Source organism: Pogona vitticeps, chromosome 2 (assembly GCF_051106095.1).
Source record: "Pogona vitticeps strain Pit_001003342236 chromosome 2, PviZW2.1, whole genome shotgun sequence".
Lineage (NCBI taxonomy): Eukaryota > Metazoa > Chordata > Lepidosauria > Squamata > Agamidae > Pogona > Pogona vitticeps.
The window spans coordinates 98323206-98332855 of record NC_135784.1 but is presented as its reverse complement, the minus strand read 5'-3'; the positions used below and the strand labels follow the sequence as shown (position 1 = coordinate 98332855).

At 42.4% G+C, this 9650-nt stretch overlaps 1 protein-coding gene across 1 annotated transcript in view; it reads left to right on the top strand.

Annotated features, from left to right (window-relative positions):
• The first annotated feature begins 2528 nt into the window (after nt 1–2528).
• LOC110073452 (neuropeptide Y receptor type 6) overlaps nt 2529–9650 on the top strand; it is a 31558-nt gene continuing 24436 nt past the window's right edge. Inside the window, exon 1 of the mRNA XM_072990124.2 lies at nt 2529–2605. The gene's annotated coding sequence lies outside the window, so the exon portion shown is untranslated. The remainder of the gene's footprint in view (nt 2606–9650) is intronic.

Sequence of the window (9650 nt, the reverse complement as noted above, 5' to 3'; positions counted from 1 at the left end):
TTTAAAAAACCAATTCCTGAAAAAAGTACTGTTTTCAAACCGCTTGGTGGCAGAGTGGCATAAATATATGTTCCTGAAGATGTAGCCAACAAGTAATGGGCTTTAAGCACAAGTTTTCTTTTTATTATTATTAATTCCTCTTTGAGAAAGTGGACACCACCAGTCACTTTAATAGCTGTGTTCCAGAAGAAACTTACCTGAAACCAGAAAATGGAATTGCTTTAGGACAGTTACCTATGTTCCCTTCCTGGGCAAGGGAGTAGAGCAGATGAACAGTCATTGGTTCCAGGAACTCTAAGATGAAATTCTTTTCTGAATCTGTTTCTGTGCAGGATCAAGCTTTGTTTTGAAACAAACTCTCCCAATCATCCTGTGGTAAGGATTATTTAAAGACAATTTAAATAAATAAGGGTTATTTAGAATATTTTTTCTATTTCCCTCATACTCCGTGTAGTAGTCAGTCTAGAAGATACCCTGAGGAAAAAGTACAGTTCCTAAATTGGGCTTGTGTTTCCAGAGGTACATGCTTTTAACAGCAACCTCTGGCCAGCCCATTTTTTTCCAGACCCTGATAAGTTATTTCTGGAGCTTCTCATCCCCAAACATGAAATAATGTTGAAAATATATGTTAACTAAAGCATGTGAGAGCACTTTTTCATGTGAACTAAAATTATATATTTAAATTTAATCTTTTGAGCTGTGATTTAAGTCCACACTCAACATCTACATCAGTGGTTCTTAACCTTGGGTTACTCAAGTGTTTTTGGACTGCAACTCCCAGAAGCCTTCAGCACCAGCTGTACTGGCTGGGGTTTCTGGGAGTTGCAGTTCAAAAACACCTGAGTAACCCAGGATTAAGAACCACCGATCTACATAAAACTACGGGTGGAAGCTGCATAGTAATAGGTGTCACCAATAAGCAGACAACATCTAGATCTTATTCTGAAATCTTATTACTTAGCAAACTCATTACATTTGAGGCTTTTTCTTCTGCCCACCCTTGCACTGATTACCTGTCACAGTATTATTTGATGATTGCTGCTAGTGTCATTTTTAATGCTTTGGGTTTTTTATTTCTTTCAAACTGGTATAGTGCTATTTAAGTATTACAGATATAAAATATATATAACAGACCAGACTACAAGGTTTCCCTGAAAGCTGTGATCCAGGCATCCATTACTTGACAAACCTGACACAATCAAGCACACATGCCAGTGCAAGGGTTGGTGAAGGACAAAGCTGAGCAGGGGAGAGAACAGGACTATCTTATTGTGTATCGTGTGGCCCTCAAATATTCTTTTGAAAGATGGGATGCAGATGATACCGGTCAAATCCAGAATTATATACTGTTCCTCTGATGCTGCTTATCCACTCCTTTTCACCACTAGATGATATCCACAGCTAAGTGCTGAGTGACTACCAGTTACAGTATTTAATCTGGCTGGTAATGAATTAACATAAAAAGAGGTAAGAGAAATCAGGAATATACAGTATGTCTGCTTTTTAAAATTTTATTTAAAGCATATCAATCCAAAATAACATAACAGAACAATACCTATTGTGTTACAATAATAATAATAACAATATCTAGTTCATAAACTCTTACTATATATCTTCATATATTTACACTGTTTACATTATCTCTTTATCTTTTCACATAGTCTCTTCCTTGGCTCATTGTTGTATTATTATGTCTAGCTAATGCTGCTTAGAATAACCAAAAGTCCAAACCATTATCCACTTGGTTTACTTTACTTTATTTTTTGACTCCATATCGGATTTCAACAGGGAGTGCCATACATAAAAGTATGTCTGCTGACAAGTTAAATGTCTAGCCACAGGCATTAATAGTGGATGTAGTATATATTTGTGCCAAATAACACATTTATTTTAAAATTTAGAGGGAGGTAGAGAATGAAGGATGACAACACCCCTTCTTTCTGAAAATGAGCTGTGAATTATGGTTCATGTCTAGGTTAAGTTATCCTTTCTTTGAAATGGGGTATCTGTTGTTGATCAATACATAAAGAGGAACTGCAGTATTAGAGTAATTTTGAAGGTACTTCTTGCTTGCTGAAATGCAAATTCAACTCTGCTCTACTATCTTCTGATAGGAAATACTCTATTGTCTAATAACCCAACATGTACTGTATTTTGCAGTGTTTTTATCTGCAATACGCTCATTCTTATCAGGTTATTGTGATTATAAAATTAGCTCTCCAATAAAGCTGTAATCTTGGCTTTCATTCAATAATTGATCTGTATTTACTTAGTGCTAAAGGCCCTGTGGATACAGTTTTAACTCTGCAATTAAAAGTAGCATGACAATTCAGATAACGTAAATATAATTCTGCTATTCATTAACCTTTTTGACAAACAGTGTAGAAAACAATGTTGTTTTAGGCTATTTTTGGCTAGAAAAAATAGTACTAAAACTATTACATATTGCATATTTCCCGTTCAGGTGCCTCATAAAAATACCAGGGATTACATATGAAGATGACTTGCTTCTTTAAATAATTGTGAGTTCCTGTGAGTTCTAACTTTACTGATTTTTTTTTTAAGAAGACACGTTGCTGCTTCTAATGAACACAGAATGAAAGAGGTGAGCTTTTATTGAATTCTGCAAATATTCAAATGCTCTGTAATGCTTATGCCTAGCTTGTAAGTATGCCTTTAGAATCTTGTGTATCTCTCCTCCTTTCTTTGCTGCTGCTTCTCTCTGTTCTCTTTTTTTCTGTTCATAATAAAATAATTTTAAAATACTGCAAGTATATGGTTTCAACATTGCACAAATATCAAGGAAAACCTTTAAAAAATGAAGGGCTTGAGCACACCTGCCAAAAGAATCCCAGTTATGCTGTTTTGGCCATTATTTGGATCTTTTCAAAATTTTCTGTTCACACAATGCATGGCTAACATCAGTTCATTTGCCCTGGCAATCAGTTTATTTCCTCCTTTCTGAGAAGGTTGTTTTAAATTGTACCAATGATGTACCACTTCATTCCTTATCATTTCAGCATGTGTGAATGTTGCTGTCAATTTATATCCTTTGTAAAGGGGTCAAGTTTTTGGTCGCTATGGCCACTGTGTTTGTACCCTTTTTAAAAACATTTTAAAAGGGATATCAGTAAATCGCTAGTATCTGCTGTTGCCACCCCCAAACATTGCTTCCCCCCCCCCTTTGAGGGTGAAAAGGCTTGAGCCAAGAAAAGGATATTTCCTGTTTTGCATTGTATAGAAAGGGGTGTTGTATGAAACTCTCTTTTTTAACCCTGCTCTTCACACTACTTTGCAAGCCTTTTAAAACCCACTTCCCCTCCTGATGCTATGCAAAAGGGAAAAGAAAAAACAGATATGCAGGAAAAAAAGGAAAAGGGGATGAGTGAGGGAAGGGGAAAGGGGAGGGGGAGAGAATTTTCATTTTGGTTTATGTACTGTATATGTTACTCTTTATTTTGTCTGGAAGCCACCTAGAGTGGTCGCAATGACCAGATAGGCAGGGTATAAATAAAATTTTTTAAATGCTTGATTGCCCCAGGAAAATGTGGAGAAATTGAATTGATACAAAATTAAAGAGCATTGTAGCCTGCTATAATGATTCAAATAGAAGGAAATGAATTGATACAGTTCCAAACAATGTAAATGTCCCCACTAATATATATACCATGTGACCACTGAAAAATATATCAAAATAAGAGAGGGATGAAATGAATTGGCATAAGTGGGGTTCACTTCTTACATGTGATTGAGCCTGAAGTTATGTTATGTGGGAGGTGGTATAAAATTAACACGGATAAAGAGTGAGAGAGAAGCTGGTTGGTCAGGAATTATATTGATTGGATTCTTCCAATCATAGTCATGCTTTTTGAGCAAAAGTCAGATTCCACAAATATATGATAGTGTTTTGCTAGTTTGTACTGTAATGCATATGCAGTCCCTGACTCAGGTTCCCTTCTACTGGGTTGATAAACAGAGCAACGTGACACTGGAAAACCAAGCCGGACTGCAGTTTTGCTGGCACAGCCTGGGTCTAGTCTAGTCTAGGAAAGCCCATACTCTATTGTCTATGCCGCCTAAAATATGCATGCCACCCATAGATATGACTGCCTGGCTATGCTTCATGGGAAAAATATTTTAAAACAGCGTTACATGGGAACAGTAGAATGAAATATGGTGGCAAAAAGGAAACAAAACTGGAGTTCCTCGGGGTATAGGAAAAAGAATTCCAACTAGGACAAGCAGGGCTTGGTAACATGCTCTGAATGGAGGACTTGGAACAGCGTCTACTGTGGCTGAGACGGCCAATTTGGGAGTGACAATCCCTTCCACACTGAAGACAAATACAGTCTGTCCGCTGTCCAGCTCCCTGGTTTTGCTTGTTTCGGGACTGCCTCTTTGCCTCGGTCTGCTGTACAAGTGTCTCTTCAAATTGGGAGAGGCCGTGATGCACTGCCTGCCTCCAGGCTGAACGCTCAGATGTCAAGGTTTCCCATCTGTTGAGGTTGATTCCTAAGGCCTTCAGATCCCGCTTGCAAATATCCTTGTATCACAGCTGTGGTCTCCTTCTTGGGCTATTTCCCTGCACTAATTCTCCATAAAGGAGATCTTTTGGAATCCGACCATCAGCCATTATCACGACATGACCGAGCCAATGTAGACATCAGTGTTTCAGTAATGTATACATGCTAAAAATTCCAGGATACAGGCTCTGTAGACCTGGATCTTGGTTTATGCCGTCAGCTTCTTATTAAGCCATACTCTCTTTGTGAGTCTAGAGAACATGGTAGCTGCTTTGCCAATGCACTTATCCAGCTCGACATCTAGGGAAAGAGTGTCAGAGATCATTGAGCCAAGGTACACAAAGTCATGAACAACTTCCAATTCTTGTGTGGAGATGGTAACAGAGAGAGGTGAGTCCACGCCCTGGCCCATGACTTGTGTTTGTGACAAACCCAGACCTACTGGGATATGTCACACAGTTACACTAAGCTGCCACCAACCATTCCCTTTAAGAAGTCACACAGACCAGGGATGGATTTTTAAACAATAAAAAGAATAAGGTTTATTTTAAATACACACAGAGATAATAAAATGATTAGGTGAATAAAATAAAGTAACGTGGCTTATTCTCACTCGTACATGCATACAGTTTGGTTCACCCAGAACCCTTAACTTAAAGCACAGACCCTGAACCTATCAGTTCTGGCTAACCAACAGACACCTGAACCTATCAGGTTGGTACTCTGACACACAGAAGTACCCTGTCTGACACACAGACTCCCACAACAGCTTCTTCTTCCCAGCTGCTGCTTCGTCACAACCCAGTGTCTCTCAGCATCTCTTTCACCACACACGCATCACATATTTATACAGTACAGCCCCTCCTCCTGATGTCCCGCCTTCCACTCCCCATAGGATGGAACTTTCCCTCCAAACCCATGACAGACAGGTAACATCAGTGCTGTATGTAACACCTCCCCTCTTTATAAGTTGTTTTGTAGGGGGAAAGCTAACGTGCTTTTCACCAAAAAACAACCTGAATAAAATACACAACAACAGTTATACATATAATACCATACTTACTTAAACTTACATTCTAAGTTAAACCATAGCAAATAGGCATTTAAACATTTACCATCTACATTACATCAATTTACCTTTATTCATACAAACCAATTCAAAACCAGGTACATTTTACTTTTTGTCATCATTATATACATATAGTCCATGTTCTTTCGCCGTCTTCATTCTTCAGGTCTTCTTGATAAGGCGTCAGCAACACAGTTCACTGACCCTCTGACCACCTTCACTTCAAAGTCATAGTCCTTTTTGAAGTTTCCTACTCAGGTAGGATACTGGATGCTGGTCACCATTCTCATCCTCCTGGCACAGAACTGCTCCTACCCCGCTGTTAGACGCATCGGTGTAGATGATGAACTCCCGGTCGAAGTCTGGAGCACGCAGCACAGGATAGTTGATTAACGCCTCCTTCAACCTCTGGAACGCCGCCTCACAGTCGCTAGTCCACGGGATGCGGTCATCAGCCTTCTTCCTCGTCAGATCGGTCAGCGGAGCCGCAATCTCGCTAAACCTCGGGATGAACTTTCTGTAGTAGCCCACCAACCCAAGAAATGATTTGACTTTTTTCTTGGTGTTGGGTCTAGGCCAATCACGAACAGCTTCTATTTTGGCCTCCAGGGGTTTTATCACTCCTCCCCCTACCATGTGACCCAAGTATTTTATTTCTGGGCTACCCAGCTGACACTTGCTGGCCTTTACTGTTAGCCCTGCTGCACTTAACCTCTGCAGCACTACCTCCAGGTGTATCAGGTGATCTTCCCAGGTATTACTGAAGATCCCTATGTCGTCAATGTAGGCCACTGTAAAGTCACTGAGCCCTGCCAAGGTCTGGTCCATCAGCCTTTGGAATGTGGCTGGTGCATTTTTGAGACCAAAGCTCAGGACTCGAAACTCATAGAGACCAAAAGGGCTGCAAAAGGCAGTCTTTTCTTGATCCCTGGGATCAATTCTTAATTGCCAATATCCCTTTACCAGGTCCAATGATGAGATGAACCGACAACCCCCTATGGTTTCAATCAGGTTGTCTAGCCTGGGCATTGGGTAGGCATCAGGAGTGGTTACACGGTTTAATTTCCTGTAATCAACACAAAACCTAATGCTCCCATCAGGCTTGTCCACAAGGACTATCGGAGAGGACCAAGGACTAGAAGAGGGGACGATTATGTTCTCCCTCAGCATCTCGTCCAGCTCCTTCCGCACCTTGTCCCTATAGGGTCCCGTTACTCGGTATGGGGATACTGCCTGCGGGGGTGCATCCCCTGTGTGGATCCGATGCATCACTCCCTTCACTATCCCCGGCTTGTTGGAAAACACCTGTTGATATTTACTAAGCAGCATTTTTAGTTCTTGCTGCTGGTCTTGGGTGAGTGCAGGACTGATCTTTACCTCCTCTGGGTTGTATTTTACTTCCCCTCTACCCTCCCAGAAGGGTAATTCAGCTTCCTCACTCTCAGCTGCTTTTATCGCGAATAAAACCCTTTGTTCCCCTCTGTAGTAGGGTTTTAGGGCATTCACATGAACCACCCTCCTTGCCTGGTTCTCCTCCTGCTCTATTAGGTAGTTCAGGTCTGACATCTTGGAAATGACCCTATATGGTCCTGCCCATTTGAGCTGCAGTTTGTTCTCTCTGCAGGGCCTAAGCCAAAGCACTTCCTCCCCTGGGTCAAAGTGCCTCTCTCTAGCTTTGTGGTCATACCATGTTTTCTGTCTGACCTTCTGAGCTTGCAGGTTTTCTGCTGCCAGCTCTAGATTTCTCCTTAGGTCATTCATCAAGGTGTCTATGTATGTCACAACGTCTTGTGGGTCATCCTGGGTGATCTGCTCCCAATTTTGTTTGATCAAATCAAGGGGCCCTTTCACCCCTAAGTGTGCAGTAAACAGGTCAGAGTGACCCCTTTGTAAGATCATGGGGCGATACTTTTCAGGCACCACCAGCTGACTTCTGATCCCATCTCCCCCTTTTGAGATATTCCTCAAGGTTTCTCTATATAAAATCCCCTTTTTCTCCAGAAATCTCACTGGGGTTTCAGGTGTTAGCTGGGCGTCAGTCACCTGTTCAAAACACTTTTGGAGAGTGGCGTCTGCCTTTTGCTCCTGTCCAAATCTGCTGTCTGTGGTTAAGGTTTCCACCACAGCTTCTGAACTCCCCTCTGCTTCCGTCTCTGGCTCATCATTACCCCCCTGAACTGTCCCTGTGGTGGCTTGTGAGCGTGTAATCACTAGCACCCGTTTCACATGTTCAGCCAGGTCATTTCCCACGAGCACGGCTGCTGGCAGAGTCGATGAAATCGCTAGCCGCCAATCTCCCCTCCAGCCTTGAAAGTTGACAGGTACCTCTGCTACTGGCAGAGAGATTACCTGCCCCTCAATCCCTGCCACCTTCATGCTCTCATTTGGGATTATAAACTCCCTAGGAATAATATCTGGATGGCACAGGGTTACCTGGGAACAAGTGTCCCGCAGCCCCCTATACTGACGGTCAAGTATTCCTACGTCCACCCCGGCTGTCTCAAACAACTGAGAATCTGTTTTTATCAGCAAGCAGCGCTTTACCTCCACAAGAGGACCATTTTCCTCAGCCTGATCAGCAGAGGTAGCTGTTCCAGACTGAGTAGCCATGGCAACAGGCTCCCTCTGTGACACTGAGCCTTGCTCTTTCTGGACACAGAACACAGCTTTTGGCTTGGTCCCACTAGAATTCTGAGGCACCATTCCTTTTAGCTGCTTTAATTTCTCACACTCTGAGATTAGATGACCCTTTCCCTGACAGAAATAGCATTTTCTGGTGTATTTTGATTCTCTCTCATCTTGTTTTGATTTTCCCTCCAAAATCTGAGGTCTTAGTTTCATGTCTGAGGGCTTCCCTTCACCATGGGCCCCTCCCCCTTGCTGGCTTTTCCCTGGTCCCTGAGAGTACTTGCTGTAAGTTTCTTTGGGTTTACCTACAGATTTCCCCTCACCCAAGGGCTTTCTTATTTGGGAAATAAAATCTGCGATCTCTGCGGCTGCTGCCACAGACTTCGGTTTCCTTTCCCTCACCTGGAATTTCAATTCCCCCTGCAGGACTGAATAGAACTGTTCCAGTGCTATCAAGTCTTTAAGCTGCTCATAGGTCTCTGTCCCTTCCTGCGATAGCCATTTCTCAAGCAGCCTCACCAATTGGGCCCCCACTTGGGTAAAAGTCTGTTCTGGTTTTTTGGTGAGGGACCTGAATCTTTGTCTCAGCTGCTCTGCATTTATCCCATGTCTGGCAAACACCAGTTTCTTAAACTCTGCAAAATCTTTCATCAGTTCCTCAGGCATCTCGGCATAGACCTCAGCCAGGCTACCACTGATTAAAGATCGCATGATGGTCATCTTCTCAGTTTCCCTCACTGAGAAGTCCACAAACGCTCTTTCCACTAAGGAAAAGAACACCTCAGGACAATCTCCCTTGTGGTACACAGGGAATTTCTTCAGGTCAGCTTTAGACAGTTGGCCTCCCTCAGAATCCCTATTGTTATTATTGTTCTGGTTCATCAGTTCCAGTTTTCTTAATTCAAACGCCATTTTCTCTCTCTCCATTCTTTCTTCCCTCTCCATTCTCTCTCTCTCTAATCTTTCTTCTTTTTCCCATTGCCTTTGTTTCTCTTCCCTTTCTATTTCCCTCATCCTCAGTTCATGCTGTTGGGCTATGAGCATTTTTCTAAGTTCTGGGTTCTGCTCTCCTGTGCTGTCACCTTGCACTGAGCCAAATTCATCCTCAGAACCTTGGTCAATCTGGGGGTCTTTCACTTCACTCATTTCTGCCATCTGGCTTCGAGTCAAGGGCATAATCCCCCCTCAGAACAGGCTGCTTTAAAAAGTCAAGCCTCAGAATAAAACGACCACTTTTTTCCTTCTTGCCTCAGAACCAGCTTTCCCTAGAGATTGCTGCTGTTCTACAGCACTAACTTGCAACAGTATCGAGTCAGAGCCTACCCCCCTCTGCTGGGCCTCTCAGCTGGCAAGCTAGATCACTGTTACTACGCAGTTTTGCCTCAGCTTTTTCCCGCCAAAACTAGGCTGCCTCAGAGCACCTTAATCTA